The sequence below is a fragment of the Balaenoptera acutorostrata genome, chromosome 4 (genome assembly GCF_949987535.1).
Source record: "Balaenoptera acutorostrata chromosome 4, mBalAcu1.1, whole genome shotgun sequence".
NCBI lineage: Eukaryota > Metazoa > Chordata > Mammalia > Artiodactyla > Balaenopteridae > Balaenoptera > Balaenoptera acutorostrata.
In genome coordinates this window covers 80,693,845-80,700,769 of record NC_080067.1, presented here as the reverse complement: position 1 = coordinate 80,700,769, position 6,925 = coordinate 80,693,845, and positions in this window count along the sequence as shown.

The following is a 6,925-nucleotide window of genomic DNA, read 5'->3' as shown; positions in this document are numbered from 1 at the left end:
CACCTGCAGTGGAGAGTGGGAAGAGGACGCCTGCATAAAGACAGGACTCTCAAAGGGCAGCACCTTCAGAGAAAGACTAACAATAATGTGCCCATTGGCACAGAGATCAAGGAAGTGTGTCTTCACCCACATTCTGGAGACTACATTAAGATGACACTAAAGACATGAAAAAGGACAAAGTCAACAACAATGAAGAGAATCAGAAGGGACCATGGATGAATGAGAGATTTCAACACATTTACACAAGATGAAAAGTAGATAGAGACATTCACTTCTGGGAGCAGAGCGGCTCAAATATTCTGAAGCTTAAATTAAGTCTCGCATAAATTACAACAAACATGACTCTAAACGTATTGCTGAGATCACAAGAAAGTGAACAAAATCTCTAAAAGCTGAAAGCCAATAAAACATGAACAGAAGAGGAGGAGAGGAAGAGAAAAAGAGAGAGGAAGGAGCAGACAAAGAAAAGAAGTAAGTGAGCCAGACCAGTATAACAAAGCTTCATCCTTCACGCCACTTATGTGCTTGTAAAACCACCAAGCTATGGAATTTTGTGTAATAAAAGGAACAGGATATATAGGAAAGCTAAGATTGGGGAAAATACTCCAAACCTGTACAGTCTCATAAAAAATTTACTGAAATATAATACAAGTAAATAAATACATATATATATGCTAAAAAAAAAAAAAAAAAAGCATATTTCCTCACTTGTTATAGGCACTGAGGATACAGAAATGACTCATCCCCTACGTGTGCCATGTAAGAGTTCACAGTGCAGCTCTGTTGTTTAAATGATGCCCTCATAAAAATGAACTTGTTGCAGTCTGCTGTGGTTTGTTTGTTATGACGAGAAAGACACAGTGAAAATGATATTGATTTTATTGCATCATTTTACTGACTAGAACGCCAGACTTATAGTGGATATAAGTATAAAAATAATCGAATTCTTACAAATACTTTGCTGCTACAGTACTGAATAATTCGTGGAGGTTGCAATTATAATACAACTTTAAATAACATTCTCATAATGGATTTAACACAATCAACCAGGGGCTAAGGTTTAAAGGTCTGCAAGGAGAAATCTGGGACAATGTGAAAACTCAGAAGTTCATCTTCCAGCTACATGCTTCATTTAACCATAAATCCAGCAACACAAACATTAACAAAACTCACAGCAACCCATGATGAGAGATCTTTTAAGAAATAGGCGAAGTAATACAGAAACCTGGGTTAGTTTCCTAGCTAGACAGGTTCCATCCCATCCCTGTCTAGTCCCATCCTTCCTATCCAAGAACTCTGCACCTGAAGTGCATTATTATGTATCCAAGAAAAAAAGGATAAAGCTAGAATCTAATATGCAAATCCTTTTAAATATCCTCTTTAAAATGCCATGAGAACAGAGCCAGTCTAAGATGTCTTTTTTTAGACCTCAATTGTCCCCTTTGGTTTCACAGGGTTTTCTGTGAGCACTTCACACCAAATAGGATGGATTATAACACTCTTGAAAAGATACTTTAGCACAACAAATTAACTGACATTTAAAACTTTAATCTTTCTAGTAGTTTAACCAGGTTCCTTCTCTGGGGAGCCAAGAAAAGAAAAAGAAAAAAGAGCATATACTTAACAGCCAACTCTACAAAACCATATCTATTTCCAAAAATGCACATGAGAACCTCAGAATGACGCTTTGTCAAGAAGAAGGAAATGAAATGTCCCTTCTAATCCCCACAGAAGTTTTCACACAGAAAAAATATCTCTGATACTAAAGGTGGTTTTCAATAAGATACAAAATACTGAGATACTGAACTTTGCTTTCTTCCTCTCTCCAAAGAAGTGCTCTAGTTTTGAAATCAGTGTATCTTAGAACCATGGGTCAAAAACCCTAGTTTGGGGTGTGTTAGGCTAAACTAAGCCAGAAGCAGCTGGCCTGAACATTCTTGCTTCTGCAGGCAGCATTCATGGAGTTACAGGCACCCACCTGGGTGTACCACCAGTGGGCAAGATGGCTTAATGGAGGCCCCAAGAAGCCACATGTGAGGAGTGACCCTGACGTGTCTGCTCTGGGAACTTTCACATCTGAATGAATATCATCCTTCAATGACATTTTCATGGGCAGCCATCCAGCCTCATCTTGCAAAGATGTTGCCCTCCCATTGGGGCCAACATTAAGAACGACCTCTTCAAGAACTTAACGGTTACATCTTAGTTTTTGACCTCAAATGCTATCAGCCAGCTTGATTACAATATCCACTCAGCAATTTTGGCTCTAAATGACTTAGCTGCTTCTGAAAACAAACTTTTGTCAAAGGAGGAAGATTTGTCGGCATTTAAGACATTTCAACTGAATATGTTCCAGACTCGGATCATGTTCACAAAAACACGCTTCCAGTACGTGGGAAACATGGCTTCACCGCGGGAGCAGGGCAAGGCAGCCCTCAGATAGATGTCTAAGTCTGGCTGTGTCTGTCAAGCACCCAGGTCATCACCATACACCTCCCTCAACCAAAGCCACGTACCAATATGCTTCTTGCTAACAAGCATGAGCCAGCCACTGTTACCTTGATGACGACCGCAAGCATCCAAGAAATACATGTAACAACAGACCTGAAAGGACTGTTTCAACATTTTGCTTTTGTACTTCATGGCATTAGTTTAGTTACTGTTTAATAATATTAAAGTTCTTAAAATAAACAACTTTTATTTTAAGCCCGCTCTCTCCAGCTCTCTTTGACACTGGATGCTGAGGCATCTGCCAGGGAGGTGAGGCAAGAGGTACAGCGAGAAGAACAAGCCAGGCAGAAGGGTTTGAGTCCTGGCCCTCCAAGGCAAGGTACTTATCCCCTCTGAAGGGTCCCATGTCCGAGAAATGGGCTCTCTCACACCCACCTTACAAGGGTGTGGTAAGGCCACGTACGCTGCACAGAGCCGGGGTGTGGTGGGAACACATGAGATGCCCGTTGGGACTATTCAGGCTTTCTAAATTGTCTCTAGTGCCCTGGGCTGGTTCATGGGGCAAGAGGAAAAGACACCAGAAATAAGACCCTCTGGAGCTTCGACAAAACCTGCAGATGCTGGGAGGCCCCAGTGAGCATCCCCCTGCCTTGAGAGTCACCGTGCTCCGCCTGCTGCGGGACATGGGGTTCCACGTGGCCTCACTCTTCCCTGCAGACGTCTGAGTGTCTCATGGGCAGCTTCCTCCACCGCCCCCAGCTGTAGGGCTCCCACGCAGGACCCAGGCATTTCTGTGCACAGGGCTCGCACACGCCAGGTACAGGGACTGACACAGCACCTGTGCCGGAGGCGAGGGCTTCTGCTCACCAGGGGTGCAGCCAGCCTGTCCCCCATCCCAGGGGCTGCCGCCCCACCAGCTGTGTCTCGGCTCAGGGAGGACCTTCTAGAGGTATTTAACCCCAAGCAGGAACAAAGCCAGCCTCTGCCTTCCTTACCCAGGCAAGCAGCCGGCACTGGCACGGCCACCCGCCCCCAACCCTGCAAGCCTCCTAGAAACTGCAGATACGATGTGAATTCAACCTTGCACGGGGCCTCCCTTTTTCACAGTAAAAGGAAAAACAGCACTCTTAATCCACTTCACATGCACAAAAGCCACTCCCAGGAAAGCATTCTTGGAACTCACAGCACACCCTTTTCTGGATCTTGAGATTCTGCTCCAGGACGCTTTGGGGACAGAATGCTTCACGTTGTGAAGCATATAGCTTCCGGCCCTGGCACAGGCGATGATCTGTCAGCTGGAGGCGCTGGAGGCGGCAGGCGTGTATGCCTGGGGACAGCCCCCATTGTGGCTCCGGGTCCCGGGGGCAAGCGAGGCTCTGCGGCCAAAGCCCGGAAGCAGCCGCCTCCCTCAGGCCCCAGCCTGCTGGCTCACGTGTGCTGAGGGCAGGAGCTCGAGCTCTCCAGTTAGATGGGAGATCACGAGGCACAGACGGCCGTTCGGTTGCACGGAGAGAGGCCAGACCCGAGATTTCCAAAAGGGGATGCTCTGAAATTTTAAGTTGGCACCCACTAACAAAACAGAATTCTATTTGTATGTATCTCATGAGATGAATGCAATTTAAACTACTAAGTGGTATCACAGCTGACTAGTACTCCTGCTGCAGCAGGGAAATGGTGACTCGTGGAGACCACGGGACTCAGGAGTTTGCACTTAAAACTGTTTGGACGAGGATTACGTAAGACTAATGATTAGATTCATTCTGAGGAGCTTAGAGAACCTTGAAGAAACAACCATGCCCGGGACAGAACCGTCTCCAAAGGCTGCACCATTTCCAGAAGTGTGGGTGCCGCTGAGCTCCGAGCTTCAGGGTGGGAACAATTCTTTTACCTCTGTGTTCTCTTCACTTCATCCCGAACCAGGATGTTCAAAGGCAGGTGAGAACGATCACAGGTCCACAAGCAGCAGTTAAAGGCACAGCACTGGATATGCCCCCCTCGCAGGACCCACGTTTCAGCCACCGTAAGTAAGACGCGTGGAATTTCCTTCCCCAAGGCAAACACTCAACTCCCTAACTGGCCAGAAGTCTTTAGTTCTCCAATGCTGACTTGAATTATACCCATGTTTCCGGAGGGAACTCCGTAGTAGTACAAAGAGTTACAAATTACTGTTTGAGAGAAAATAAGTTATTTCTTCAATGAATAAATAGCTTTGAGTGGTTGGCTGAACCACTCAACCGACACTGAGTTTGCGGACGAGATCGGTGCTACTGGCAAAGATGCCGCACTGGTGGGTAAGCAGGCTCACGTGTAGCTCCAGCCCAGCTCCCTATTCTTCCTCAGGAACCGCACGCCCGGCTTCCCAAAGCATTGGTGTTTCAGAAAATCGAATACGCCTATTCAGCCCGTTTCCCTAACCATGTTCAGCTGCAGCAACAACAAAAGCTGCTTCTCCATTAGTGGTGAAGTACCAGCTCAGACCCAACCCGCACTGAGCTCTCCACTTCTACTCCACATGTAGCAGCCTCGGCCTCAAGGATGGAGGTCAGAGCCCACGCACCATGCACTGCCCTCAGGGACGGCACCCTTCCGCCAGGGCCTTCGTCCAGCGCTTGCTGGGCCTCACTATGGGGCAGCTGGATGCGTCTAACTAGAACCAAATGCAAGTTGTTTTGCCCTGATCCAGATGTAACTGCAAAGGGAAAAAAGATAATCCTAGATAAATGCGTCACCTTGACTAAAGAAAACAAACTGGAATTGTGTGCTGTGCCTCACAAATTTCAGTTCCTCATTTTGGGGGTTTGTTTGCAGAACGTAGCACGAGACGACGTAAGAGGGTGTGTTAACCTCCAGCATCTCCAAACACTAGTGGTGTGTCCATCGGCAACTGTCGTTCAGCACGTAGCTACTGGGCAGGAAAACAACAAAAGAGCCGGTATTTTGCTGTAAATGAATCACCAAATTGAGGCCTATGGAAGTGCCCGAGTAGAAGAGGCCTTCTTTCTGGAGCAGTCTTGAGAAACATCCAAAAGGAGACCTCCCTCCCTACTTTTGCATTTACTAAAGTGCAAACTAAGGAAAACCTGGGTCCTTGCACTGATGCCTGATGATCAGCCCTAATTAACAGTCACCCCGAAGCCACGGCCAAGCTGCAGTTATGCGGGGACTCTACCGTACTGGCCCGTGTTCACATTCACAGCAGCAATGAAGGTGCCGGATGAGCAGCCTGCAGCTCCACGTCCACGGGCTCCAGCTGTCCCCTTCCACTGTGGTCACACCCCCCCTACGCCCGTCCCCTCTCCAATGGCCGCTCAGGTGTGGCTGCACAAGTCCTGGGCGCGGCCGGCGGGAGGTGCTCCGCTGGTGCAGTCGCAGCAACGGGCCCGCTCTCTGCTGCGCTTAGAAGTAGTCTCTTCTCCTGCTCTCATCGCTGATGAAAGATGGGTTATACCGTCCGGGGAAAATGCAAGAATGCCGTGATCCTGGCAATCCAGTGTAGGCCGGGTAGAGTCCATTTCGTTCAAGTTCAGGATTCCTTACACTTGTAGGCTGGTGGCCAAAGAGAAAAGAAGAAAAGTCAGTTTATTATTCTTGGGTTTAAATTTAATAGTTAAGAAAAAAGAAACAATGAATGCTATATTTTGACGAATTTAAGATGGAGGCAGCTATACATAGCAGAGCAAGGTCTGACCTAGAAGTCAGGACCTCCCAGGTCGTCTCTTTATGGAACCTGGGATCCCTTTGCCCATATTTTAAAAGGGTTTTTTTAGAAACATTACATAATCAAGAGCAGCCCAGTCATTTTTATTTTATTTTATTAAATTTTATTTATTTATTTATTTATTTTTGGCTGTGTTGGGTCTTCGTTGTTGCGTGTGGACTTTCTCTGGTTGAGGCGAGCGGGGCTACTCTTCATTGCGGTGCGTGGGCTTCTCATTGCGGTGGCTTCTCTTGTTGCAGAGCTCGGGCTCTAGGCGTGTGGGCTTCAGCAGTTGTGGCTCGCAGGCTCTAGAGAACAGGCTCAGTAGTTGTGGCTTGCATGCTTAGTTGCTCCGCGGCATGTGGGATCTTCCCGGCCCAGGGCTCGAACCTGTGTCCCCTGCATTGGCAGGCGGATTCTTAACCACTGAGCCACCAGGGAAGTCCCAAGAGCAGCCCAGTGATTTTAGACCAACGTAGGAAAAGACCTGGGTTAATTATTATCTTGATTATTATCAAGAGTAATTATTATCTGATTATCATTTTGACTTTTAAAAAAGAGTTTCTCTGCGAAGCACAATGGCTTTAAACCCTCTCTGGTATTTAGCAGAACGCTGTTGTCCCTGCCGAGAATGGGGGACTGACCTTCACAAGGCCACCTGTCGGAGGTGGAGTTAGGACCCCAAAGCAGGAGGCCAGCTGATTCTCAGGTGTCTCTGACCAGATCCCAGCTTAGTGGGTTGTGACTACCTACCTAACACAAAAGGAGCCCCTGGGG